The following is a 13,915-nucleotide window of genomic DNA, read 5'->3' as shown; positions in this document are numbered from 1 at the left end:
ATCACTGTCACTGAACTAGAATGAAAATAATAATGGATTCTCTTCTCCCAGTATGGATCTTCGATGTATTTTTTGTGTTTGTGTTTGTATGTGTGCTTTTAAAATTGTGACTTGTAAAAACCCTTTTGAAGATAAGAAGGATCCTTGCTGTTATGAGCACTTTTATTTAGTTTAGTTAGAATTTGGCTGCATGGTGAATGCTCTTGATCAAATACAGGTATGAGGACTTTCTTTCCCTTACTGCTGGTTGTGTTTATACAAGCCACCTGAGGTCTGAACTTTTGTAGGACATGGAACAGTGCTGGACATTTCACAGATTGGCATGAAAGGTAGCACTGAGCTTTAACAAGGAATATAGAACATGATGATGAGGTCCTTAAAGACTGCCTCATTCAAATAAAGGTTCTGAATTGAGGAACAGATAGGGTTGCTGTTCCTGGGTAGATGGTCCTGGGTTCTGTAAGAAAGCAAGCTGAGCAAGACAGAGGGAACAAGCCAGTAAGCAGCACTCCTCCATGTTTTCTGCATCACCTCCTGCCTCTAAGTTCTACCCTGTTTGAGTATCTGTCCTGACTTTTTAAAATAAAAAACAGTAATTTGGAAGCATAAGCCCTTTCCTCCCCAAGTTGTTTTGATCATGGTGCTTTACCATAGCAATAGAAACCTTAATTAACTAGGACAAATGTATAGCATTTCCTGAGCTGGCTTGGGTGCCTTTAGGTATCTTCCTAGGAGTGAAGGAAGGAATTCATATGTTAGTTCTGGTGTTAGTTTTTTGAATCCTGGATACTGATTTCCAAAGTGGCCTACACTATACCTGGACATCCCCACCAGCAGGGTTTAAGTGCCATTGTTTGCCTTTGTCCTCTCCAGGATTTGTGGTTTTCTTGATGGTTGCTCTTCTGACCGGTGTGAAGTGGAGCCTCAGTTTAGTTTTGATTAGCATTTCCCTCCTTCTTAAGGATATTTAATATTACTTTTCTGTACTTACTGGCTTCTTAAAAACTGTCTGTTCCATTCAAATTGACCAGATATTGACTGACTGGGGGGACGAGTAGTTTCCTTTTCTTAATTCTTTACCTTTATGAATTTTACTCCTCTCTGATTTATACTTGGCAAAGATTTTCTCTCAATCTGTAGCCTGCCCCATCAGATGATTATTTTTTATGTAGAAGCTTTTTAATTTTATTTAATTCTATTTGCTTACTTTTTATTGCTACTGCCTAAGTTGTTTCTATCCTTTCACAAAATAATTGCATATTATGTCTCAAACAGTGCCCTCCCCATCCTTGTAGTTTCTAAGTGTCAGGTCTTTAGTCTTGATTTCATTTTTTTATTTAATTTTTTTAGATTGAGGTATAACTACATCATTCCTCCCTTTTCTTCCAAACTCTCCTATATACCCATTGTTACACTATTTTGTTAGTTTTGTTGTCACATGCATTTATGTGTGTGTGTGTGTATATGTATACATATATATGTATGTATGTATGTATATTCCTAAATATCTACTTAGTCTGCTTGATATTGCTTATTATGTATATGTCTTCAGGACTAACCATTTCATATTGGATAGTCAGTTGGTATACTCTTTCCTGGAGAAGAGTTTCTTCCACTCGGAGCATTCTTTAGTTGGTTATAGTTCTTAAGTCTTGATTCATTTTTTAATTGTATTTTGGATGGTATGAGAAATGGGAATCTAGTTTCACTTTTATATTTGGATATTCAGATTTACCAGCACTATTTATTGACAAGGCTGCTTTCCTCCAATAGATGTTTTGGATACCTTCTTCAAAAGTCATGTGACTAGCTGCATGAGTTTCCTTGGGGCTCTTTGTTATCTTCTTTTGGTCTACTTGTCTGTTTTTCTTCCGGTACCACGTTGATTTTGCTTGAGGTATAATTTGAAGCTAGGTGTTCTGATTTCTTTAGCAGTTGCTCTGTCAGCTGAAAACTACTTTGACTATTTGGAGTATTTTGTACTTTCAGATAGATTTTGTTTTACTTTTCAGTTTTCTGTGAAGAATCTCTTTGGAATTTTGAAAGATATTACTAAATTGGATCTGTAGATACCTATATAATAATTTCATTAAAACAGCCATTTTCAAAATATTAATTTAAATACTTTAAGTGTGTAAGATCTTTCAGTCTTCCAGTGTTTAGTTTTGGTAAGGCATTATTAGGAAGAGTCCATTCTCACAGTCCCACATAACACAGAGCTCACTGTGTAACTGTATAACCTAAGCTGGCGTCAGACTTTCTGCTTCAATATTCCAAGTGATAGAATTATAGGTGTGAGATGTTTCATTTTGTTCTTTAAGCCTTCTGCTACATAGTTCTGGGTTTAGCCCTTTCCAAAACTTGATTACTTTAGGTACGTTTTTAGAAAATGTATGTATCACCACAGCGTCTTTACATAGTCCAACAGCAAAATTCAGGTACCATATGACCAAGATGACCGGGATCAGAACAATTGCTGTGAGAAGTAGTAGAATAGCTTAAAATTGACAAGAGACAATAATGGTGGAACAGTTGGGGAGACATGCAGTGAACTTAGCTTCTGTATTCATAAAAATTATTCAGCCTATCAGTTTTCTATGTTATTTATAATGTGTTAGACAGTCTGTTATGTCATTAAGGTCTACAGTTTTAATACTTTTTTTCAGAAACAAATAATAGTTAAGCATTCTAAATCTACCCAAAAGAGTACCTTATGTTTTGTGTTTTTAGTTTCATTGTAGCTATGAGTTAATGGGTTTTATTTTCCTTTTGGATACTACCTTCCTACTCTTCCTTATTGTTACAAGTTTTTTTTTTTTTTGAACACATAGTAAAGAAAGCAGATATTGTCCAAGGGTGAAAGTGTGACTTTTTCTTTTTAACTATGAGATTATCAGAAAAGAGGGGGAAAGCAATAAATTATCCTTAAGGTGGTGGTTGTGGAGAAAAAAAAAAAAACTTGGTTGACAATACAAGAACACCTTGACTTTTTTTATATAAAAATTATTACAAGGGTGACTTGTAAATCTACATCTTTTCTCCTTTCGTGGTTGTCTGTTGAGCTTATAGTATTTAGGTTCTATTTAATGTGCTTTCCTGAAAGCTACAGATACAAAAACAATTTTTTTTCCCCAAATGCTGACACCATTGCATACACTAGCAAGATTTTGCTGAAAGGACCCTGATATAGCTGTCTCTTGTGAGACTATGCCGGGGCCTGGCAAACACAGAAGTGGATGCTCACAGTCAGCTATTGGATGGAACACAGGGCCCCCAATGGAGGAGCTAGAGAAAGTACCCAAGGAGCTGAAGGGATCTGCAACCCTATAGGTGGAACAACAATATGAACTAACCAGTACCCCTCAGAGCTCTTGTCTCTAGCTGCATATGTATCAGAAGATGGCCTAGTTGGCCATCATTGCGAAGAGAGGTCCTTTGGTCTTGCAAAGTTTGTATGTCTCAGTACAGGGGAACGCTAGGGCAAAGAAGTGTGAATGGACGGGGAGGGTCTGGGGGACTTTTGGGATAGCATTTAGAATGTAAATGAAGAAAATACCTAATTAAAAAATTTTAAAAAAAACAATTTTTATATAGATTAAAAGTATCTAGTCCTATGATTGTTTAAAGTTTAATCACTTTTAAATTTGAATAAAACATATCCCTTTTATTGCCAATACTCTTAGGTTCCTGAAATTTGGAACTGATGTTGGGATTACCCAAGAACAAAAGTCATATGTTGAATATTTTAGGACCTTTAAAATTAATTTGGAAATGTTTTAAAACTTTATACAATATTAATAGTAATGAAGTACAAAACACTCATGTATATAAAATAAAAATATGTAAAGCTTTAAAAAAGAACAGATCTTAGAGAATTTGCTGCAAAGCGGCAATGTGCGTATGGAACATTTGAAAAATATTGATGAACATATAATAAAACAAAGCTTCTTTTAATATGTATAGTCTAATTAGAATATCTAGACATTTTAATGCACTGTAATCATAAAACGTGAGTGATTCAGACTTTGCAGTATTTTAGTGGTATTTGTATTTGTACAGTTTCAGAACAATCGATCTTTGGTCTGATACTCTGCTGTCACTCTGTTCCTAACAATTTGGTATTGCAGTTACTCTTCTCTGACACAAGATGGTGATGCTCACCTGAAATGCTTCCAGTCCAGGTTCCACTGTTCTCAAAGCAGGATGCTAAGGAAATGAGTGGAAGTGGTTCTGCTTTCAGAAATATCAGTTGATAACCTCTGTGTTGATAGATGCATTGTGTAATTTATGTAACAGATTTAGGTTTATGTGAGCTAGAGATATATAAGATGAGAGCTTTAGGAAAGGGGAACTTTAAACAATGAGGTGATTAATTGATTAATCATGTTAGGCTAAATAAAACAGTACAGATGCAAAAGGCAGCAATGTATACTTACTGATTCTATTTATTTAACATTCTGAAAACCGGTGGTATCAAAAATTAGATTGGAGTGGCTGGGCTGCAGAGATGGCTCAGCAGTAACTCCATGCCCTCTTCTGATGTGGTGTATATGCATGCATGCAGGCAAAACACTCATGTATATAAAATAAAAATATGTAAAGCTTTAAAAAAGAACAGATCTGGAAGTCTTAGAGAATTTGCTGCAAAGCGGCATTCTAGACATTTTTGAGATTATATAAACGTCCTTTGACTTGGATTTGAGTTGATTACCCAGACATGTGTATATGTCAACATCCTTGGATTTTGCACAGGAATGTTTAGGTTTTCTAATACTATAGATTATATCACAGAGACTTGATGTGACAGAATGGGGGGGGGCACCATTTCAGAAAAGGGATGGGGGGAAGGAGAGAGGGACTCTATGAGGGGAATAGGGGCACAGAGATAAGGATGTAATAAATAAATAGATAAAATTATATCAATACATTTGATCAGTAAGAAAATATTCTTAAACAAAAAAACATCTTAAATTGAAACAACTTAAAGCGTTAGCAAGTCAGGTGGAGGCAAGGCTTTGTATTCCTCAGCTCCTCTCCAAACGTTTGATTATCTCAGACAACACATTTTCCCAGACCTCCCATCACCCCTCGCTTACTGAGTTCAAAGCTACATCGACAAGGAGGGCACCTTTCCAACTATACTAGCTGGTGTTGAGTTCTTCTGTAGGAAGATAACTGTGCACTGTTGTTGTATTGGGCTAGGGATTTTGGCAATCCTTTAGTAACGTAAGTCAGCTCATTCAGTTGTGCTTTGGTTGTATTTTTATATGTTGTGTGGTGTAATTCAATGTAATCTAAATTATCTTCCTGTTCTTTCCCATACTACCTTCCTACAAGGTCATTATCACCTGGTGTTATAGAACAGGAAGGACAGGTAAGTCAGAATAATCTGAATAACAGTGTTACCTTCCATGACTGAGCAGTCTGTGATCAAGAATGAAATGTGTGACCTAAAGTTACACAGTGAATGAGTGACTTGATAGCAGGCTTACTCAGTGATTTGTTCTTTAAAAAGAAAATACAAGGGTACCAGTGCTGGCTGTTCTTCAAATCAGGGCTCAATTCCCTGCACCCACATGGCAGCTCACAATTATCTGTAATTCCAATTCCCGGGGATCTGACACTCTTACACAGACATGAAACCAGGCAAAACACAAATGTACATGAAATGAAATTAAATAAATTATTTTTAAAAAACCAAACACAATAAGCCAGTTTTTAAGATTGCCTTTTAGATGTCTGTTCTCATCCTGCCCCCTTTACTTTGTGTGTTAAAGTGCATAAAAACAGGTTAGTGTATTTTATATAATTAGAAATGTGAACACAGTATAAAGCACTGAGCAAGGTGAACAAGAGACTTTCTAGTCTATTTATTGGATTTTTAAAAAAATTTCCCTCATTAATTCTATATTTGAGGAGTTAACGCTCCTTTTGATTCCTCTTTAATGAAATTTCTCCCCCTTTTTTAGACGTGGGCAAAGGCCTGATACTTTAGTGAGCATAATAACTTTATGAGGCTTACTTCTTCTGTAAAATGTCTTAAGTGATTACATGCTTAATGTTTGTATGTCTTTTAGCTATCCATATCTGTAATCCATAATGGTATTTTTGATAGTCACATTATATTACCTTGATACCTGATTACAGTTTGGGGCAGAGGATAAAAGATGAGGTATGGGGAAGGCAAAGGAAGCATGAAGTTGTTTGTGATGGCTATTTTCTTTTTCTATGACTTTATATTTGACAATTAAAATAAGAGTAAGCATTTGTAACTTAGAAATAGTTGATATGTTTTCTTTATGCTCCTGGGATATTTTAATAGAAGACCAAGTGCACTGAGCTAGGTATTAAACTGAGTAGATCCTGGGATACCCCTGTATTTGGTACTATGTTTGTGGCATGCATTTGTATGCCACTGTACCTGGTTTTCATATATCATGACAGCAATGAATAGTTACTATATAGACTGTACAGTTAAAGTTGTATAGTCTCTGGCCCCTTAAGGAAAAAAATGCCCCTGAACCAAAGAAAGTGAAGTTCTGTGGATCATAACAAGTTAAATGTTGACTATTATTAGATCATTTACCAAATACCTGTTTAGTACCAGTATGTGCCATGCAGTAAATGAGGTTATATAGAAGGGAGTTCAGGCATACTCTGCAAAAATGTTCAACATTTTGCCAGTTACACTACAGCTTGCAGAAAGCTGATACTTAGGAAAGATCTGGGGCATGCTCGCAAAGCAATACTCCCTAGGAAAAGAGCCCAACAGTTGCCTGGCATCATAAAGATGCTGCAGCCTGTTTTCTCTCTCATGTTCTGCTGGTTTATATGCTTGTTTTTAAATTGTATTCAAACATGTTTTCTTACACTATTTGTTACCATACAGGATATTTGACTCTACTTGCAAGGATTGTCATCTGTTCTGTTCATTGATATGTCTAGTACCTAAAACACATAGCACTAGTTAGTATGAAAGAGACCTGCCTTACATGTTCTTAGTCTATTTTTGTACTTGGAAAGCATCAGCCTTTCATATATCAGCTATAATTTTAATGAACTAAATTGTGTCAGTGTTTAAGTTCTGTTATATGTATTTCACTGAAAAAATTAGTTAAGGGGGTCCTGTTTTGGTTTGTTTTTGAGACAGGCCATTGCTCTGTAACTCAGGCTGGCTTAAAATTTACTGTCTTCCTCTTACAAGTGTTTGTTACCACAAAAGATTTGAACTTCTTAAAATAGTTCATATTGTTTGTGTATCACATTTAAATCTTGTGTGTCTTTGGGTGTTTTGTTTGGTTGTTTGGTTCGTTTTTTCCAGATAGGGTTTCTCTGTTGTATCCCTGGCTATCCTGGAACTCACTCTGTAGACCAGGCTGGCCTAGAAGTCAGAAATCTGCCTGCCTGTGCCTCCCAAGTGCTGGGATTAAAGGTGTAGTTTAACAATATTTTTTTTGACTTGATTAAAAGATTTTATTTATAAACATAATTCTATGATCATAGAAGAATAGTTGCCTAGTTAAATCTTTTTAGTTAGGTATTTCTTTTATTTACATTTCCAATGCTATCCCAAAAGTCCCCCACCCACTCCCACTTCTTGGCCCTGGCTTTCCCCTGTACTGAGGCAGATAAAGTTTGCACGACCAGTGGGCCTCTCTTTCCACTGTTGGCCGACTAGGTCATCTTCTGATACATATGCAGCTAGAGACACGAGCTCCAGGGAGTACTGGTTAGTTCATATTGTTGTTCCACCTATAGGGTTGCAGATCCCTTTAGCTCCTTGGTTACTTGAAACTTTACTTTTTAAAAAGTAATAATTTTTACTGTGCAGTAAAATACATATCCAATCTTAAAATACTTGGTAAATCAGAATTCATTAGAACTAACTTTAACTTTAATTAGTGAATATCTGAGCTATCCAAGAAGCTAGACATCTTTGTATGCAAGGGGGCACAATAAAGAAACTGTAGCCATCCTAGCTCACTTTTGGGAGAAGTATCCTTGCTTCCATTACCTTAGTAGTTGTGTCTAGCAGTCAGGGATCCTGCACATCCTGAACTTGATTATTTCCTTCCTATTTACTTGAAGGCCATTTTTACTACTTTTTATCAGCTGTCACCCACACTTAGTACCCCTGACATTACCAAGTTTCTGTTCTGAGGTTTTGTTGCTCACGTTTTTCTTTCTTGGTCCATCTAGTCTCTGTTTTCTCCCTTGCTTCTCTGCAGGGTTGTTCAGTCAGTGATGTTCTATAGTTGTTCATCCTTTGCTGACTTATTTTTCTATATGTCTGAGAACTTGAGGTCAGAAGCCATCAAATCACTTTGAATATTCAGATATCTGCTATTATGTGACTATTTGCCCACTGGATGAAGAGAAAGATAAAAACATTTAAATGCTATTACTACCACATAAATTTTGTTAGCATGAAATGTTTAATCCTTTTTTGTTTTCTTACGGGTTTTAATGAAACCAACAATTAGGAAGAATTCTTTTGAAAGATAGTCTCATGTTATTTTGGCTTTTTTGTAATTGTAGACATTTTGTATCAGCAGGGGGCAGTCAAACCAAATTTCATTCTGCTAGCTTATGAAATATGAACTTTTTATTTCTGTACGTTGTTCTATGTAATACATGATTTGCATTTTATAATGCATTTATAAGCAAAATTCAAAGCTCATTTTTGGTAAATCTGTTGGAATTTAATAAATATGTTAAGTTGTAAAAGGTAATCCCTTTTTTTCCCCTTAAATTAAAAAAAGAAATTGACACATGAAGCCCATTTGTTGGATTTTGACGTTTTGTTTGTTTGTTTGTTTTGGTAGGTGACCACTTTACATAGATAACTTTTGTAGCTTAGTTTTTCCTTTACTAAGCTTTCCTTCTAAAGTGATTATAAAATTTCTTTAGTTTGACCTGTGAATTTGGGAATAGTTTTTAGTGGCTGTAGCATAATGCTCTGTAAAATATAGCCAACTCTTTGGTAGTGTTTGTTTCCTTCCAGATCCTTTCTTGGCAATTGTTGTCTACTAGTGTTATAGATAACTGACCTCAGTGTTAGCCTAGTAACTTTTCTTAGGGAAAGACACCATTTATTCTAAACTGTTTTGAACATATGCTGGAGCTGGTATCACTATATCTCCTGTTTTGTGTCCATAATAAGATTCAGGAAAACTGCCTTTGTGTAAACACTCTAGTGGCTCCTAGACAAGTATAGACCTGTCTGCTGGTGGGCAGGAAAGAGCGGTGTCCTGGAATGTTGCTGAGAAGGAAATCTCTTTTGTGTTCTACAAATGATATCTTTAAACTTCTTAAGAATATCATTTTGAAATGATAGCTCTGTGTTGTGTTTCCTTCTGTTTGCTAATTTTCCATGCACTTAGTTCAGAAATGCATTTAATATGGGGAAAACATTTTGTTTGAAAACACATCTTCCTGGTATTTTTCTGTTAATTGTTGGTAGAAATGTCAGGGTAAACACTAAAATTGTATTGATAGTAATCACCCCTTCTTGTTCTCTTAGTGTAAAAAATTTTGATAAATTTCTGCAGACTTAAAGGATACAGCATCTACCAGCTCCCCTTGAGAACCTGCACTGAAGAAATAATGTGGGAAAATGGTTTTTAACACAGATTATACTTTTTTACAAGTTAGATGTGATGGGGCTTAATTTTGTTATGAAAATTTGTTGTGTAAGCTTAACCTTAAATGTCTAATTGATGACTGTTTATGTGTTTAATTATGATAGCTAATAATTCACTTTAGAATTATATTGAAGTTTCTGTTTAATGACTGAAAAATGGTTATGGCTAGACTTTTTAAGCAATTACCGAAAAGAAAAAAATCCAAACATCATAAACTTGAAGAATTATGTCCAGTTTCCGGTGTTCATGGTTTCTTTTCTTCTCAATGAATTCTCAATGTTAAAAACCTCATTATTTAGTAATGATTCTCTACTTCAACCCTTCCTCTAAAACCCAGCAAAATGTATCAGGCTTGGTGATGCATCACAGGGCTGAGGCAGGAAGGGTCCTGTCTTGGAAATAGAAAAACAGAAGTACAATAGAACAGAGTGTGAGCTGTAATAATGTCCAAATACAAGATTTTAAATGCTTGTTAATAATTTTAGAAAATTATTATATAATTACTATGATTACATAATTTTATTGATATATATCAGACCTTACACACTTTTATTTGCATTAAATACGTTGAACATTATTCTTCATATTTATTATGCCTATTCTTTTAAACCCATGAAAATGAATCGTGAATGTTCGGCAGTGGTGGCGCACACCTTTAATCCCAGCTCTTGGGAGGCAGAGGCAGGTGGATTTCTGAGTTTGAGGCCATCCTGGTCTACAGAGTGAGGGCTACACAGAGCCAGGGCTACACAGAGAAACCCTGTCTCAAAAAAACAAACAAACAAACAGCCCCCCACCCCCCAGGATTTCAAGATTCAAAGAATCCTGAATTTTGCATGTTGGGTTTACGGAATGTATTAGGTCTTTGAAAGATAGAGAATATAGGGCTGCTTACATACATGGTGATGTGATGTATCAGCTTCCTGTTGCTGGGCTGAGTTCTTATCCTTTCCCTTTGTGGCCATTACCCATGACTTTGAGTAAAGGCTGTAACGCAAGTACATAGAAATACATTTTCTCTTTTGAGTGCTATTTTCACCATTAAAGTCTGGCATATTCAACTCCAGTTTTTTAAGTGATGCATTTATAATATGTTGCATATCATTTTAGTTATCTGATCTCAACTTTATGAGTTAGATACCATTTTAATACCTGATCCTACAAAGAGCAACATATACACTTAAGAAATCTGACCAAGGTCACAGAGCTGTGAACTAAATTTTTGAGTTGACAACTGTAGAGTTAGTGATGCAGCCCCATGATTATAATGTACACTGATTTAATTATTCAAAAAGAGTTCCTTTATGCCACCACCCTTTTTCTTCCTATTTGTGTTAAATAGTGGTCCGGTCCATTCCATTTGTTCCTTCTGTAATGTCACAGAGTTGCATATGTACAGTATGCAGTCTCTTGAGAATGGTTTCTTTCATTTCATGAAGTTAGGCTGTTGCTGTGCATCTAAGTTCAGTTTTTATAAAGTGTAACTCTGGTCACTTTATATGTACACTTATTCACAGGCATTTAAACTATCAGTTTTGCGATGAAGGATAATATTGTAAATGTTTATGGCAGGATTTTGTGTAAACATGCAGGTTTTTTTGGGGGGTTTGGGGATGGGTTTTTTTGGTTTTTGTTTGTTTGTTTGGTTGGTTTTTTTTGGTCTCTCCTTTCTCATATTACAGTTTGTGTCTTTTTTCTCTTCTGTCAGTTTTGCTAGACCATCCTCTCAAGTTTCTTCTGTCATGTCACTGCTGTGGCTTCACTGATTTTTCTCTATTGCTTTGTTATATTTAATTTTATTTCTTTTTTATATCTTGTTTTCTCATTTTTGTGGCTGATACTTTAATTATTAACTTGAAACTTTACAAATGATATAGATTTCTCTCCAGAAACTATTGCCCTATGTTTCACAAAACCATAGATGTGTTGTTCTATTATCAGTCAGCTCAAGTGTTTGATAAAGTATTTAGAAATATGTTGCCTAATTTTTAAATATTTGGAATTCTCCATATACTTTTTGGAGATCAGGTTTTTATGATCAGAGAGTAATTATCTTTAAAAAAATTTTTTAATTAGTTTGGTTTTTTAAAACTAGTTTGTTTTCCTTTTTTGATCTAAGATGTGATCTCTCATTGAATGTTTCCTATGTCCTTTGAAAGAGTCTGGTGTGGTGCCCTACCAAAGTCCTGTGGTGTTGGTTTTTGGTTTTTGGTTTTTGTTTTTGTTTGTGTTTTTATTTTATTTTTGTTTGTTTGTTTGTGTGTTGGGTCCACTACTTTCTGAGCGAAAACTGTAAAGTATGATTCTGGATTTATCTCTTTTCTTTTTTATTTTCATCAGTGTTGATTCATACTTGCTTCTTAGTTCCTACACATCCATAACATATACTACATTCCCTCTGGACTCTGTATTCTAATTCTCTAGTTATTAACATAGTCACCCATGTTTTCTTTCCTGTTTTTTTTTGTATCACTTCTCAATATTTTGTATAGTTGTGTGTTGTTTTATGTTCTTCTTTAGCACATCTCTTATTTTATCTCAGTTGACTTTTATATACATGACATTTAATGACATCTTGTATCTTTTACAATCTAGTAATTTCGGTTTTATTTTCTTTTGGATGAGTGGAATAACTTTATCTCCCCATTTTAATTTTTCAATTATTCTTTTTGTCGTGTGTGTGTGTGTGTGTGTGTGTGTGTGTGTGTTTTATCAATTATGTTCATGGTTGAGTTTTCAGGATCTACTTTGAATTAGGAATCTTCTCATTTGAAATAAAGCATAGAGACCTTAAAGTCGACTAGGTCAAGAAAAGAGGAAGATAGCTAGGTGTGTTCTGTGTTCTTCAGCTTCCCTGCTCTGGTTTCATTAGGAACTGACTTTTGTGTGGCTTCAGTTTCAGCCTATAGTATAGAACTACGAGGTAAATAACTTTAGATCCCTGTCTTCCTTCTTAAGATTTGTTTTTAGTTTAGTGGGAGATTACTGTTATAGATAGGAAACTCAGGGACAAAGGTTTTGTTGCTCAGCTCATGCATCAAAAATGTGTAAGATCTAGGTTTTGTACTCTGTTCAGGATGTAACACATTTGAGGAAATCTTTTGTCAACTGCCCTTACATTCTGCTTTTCAGATTGACTCTGATGTTAGCTTCTATTGTTGGAAATGTTAATACTACATGATCTTGTGGATTTTGCTGTTAGAATTCTGGTTTCCTTTCTCTTCACGTGGAGTTCCACAACAGAAAAGAATGTTAATGATCCTTTAAATGATTGCTATATTATGATTATGACCTAGTCTGTTTTGTCATAACTTCTTTAGAGGATGATTAGGGTTGAAGGACCATACCTTTCCTGCATTGCAGTGTTACCATACACTTTATGAATAGCCAGTCTTCATTTTTGTGACCATTTATTGACATGGTCCTAAAGAACAAGAAATGTTCACTTTTTATTTAGACTGGTTCTTAGTGTAAAACCCCCCTATCATGCAAACAGCCAGCCCAATTATGAACAATATAGCTTTCTACAGCACAGCATAACCTAGTTTGCCTTTTCTTATATAGATCGCCTATACTAGAAATGGGTTTTCAGTCATTTGAAGCCAGATTTTGATTTTAATTTGTCTTTTTGTGAGAAGAGGATTTCTGTCTATAAAATGAGAATAGCCCCTTGGCAAGTGTTTGAGAATGCAAGGGAAAAGTTCATGTAAATCAAAGTGCATCCTTTTATTGATTCTCTCTCTAGGAGGGGAAAAGGGAATGAAATATAATGGGTAAATACCTGATTTTATAGTTATTTAAATTTTACATTGTACTTTTAATTATCTTAAGTTTCACTTTCAGTTGTACTATTGAATATGTGTTAGTGTGCATAATACATCAGCTATTTCACAGCAATCATTGCATTAAATTATCATAAATACTCCTTTGAGACCTGTTAGCACTTTTTTCTTTCACAGTGTGATAGTTATTGCCAAGCTGCACAGACTGTCTGGCATCTGGAATTTCGTGAGGTTGGTGTTTACATGGTCTCTCTTTATATCGGGAGTCCAGTTTCAGTTGAACTTTTTTATTTGGGGGAAGTGCTTCAGTGGATTGCTTCTTCTGATCACCTTAATTTTATGAGTAACTTTTTAATCAGTCTGTGTTGATACAAGTCTGCTTTCAGTTGACTAGTCTGGAAAGTATTTAGCTAGAAACAAGGAAGACTAAAAATTGAAGAAGCCCCGTTCATTGTCCACTCCATCCCACCTTTGTTAGCGCCATACTTA

General features: G+C 35.1%; 1 protein-coding gene across 3 annotated transcripts in view; it reads left to right on the top strand.

Annotated features, from left to right (window-relative positions):
- Afg2a (AAA ATPase AFG2A) overlaps positions 1-13,915 on the top strand; it is a 172,075-nt gene that overhangs the window by 48,594 nt on the left and 109,566 nt on the right. The gene's annotated exons all lie outside the window — the stretch shown is intronic.

Source organism: Mus caroli, unplaced genomic scaffold (genome assembly GCF_978045245.1).
Source record: "Mus caroli unplaced genomic scaffold, Mus_caroli_1 scaffold_3, whole genome shotgun sequence".
Classification (NCBI taxonomy): domain Eukaryota; kingdom Metazoa; phylum Chordata; class Mammalia; order Rodentia; family Muridae; genus Mus; species Mus caroli.
Note: the sequence above shows the minus strand (reverse complement) of the source record. Positions and strands in the feature narration are given on the sequence as shown.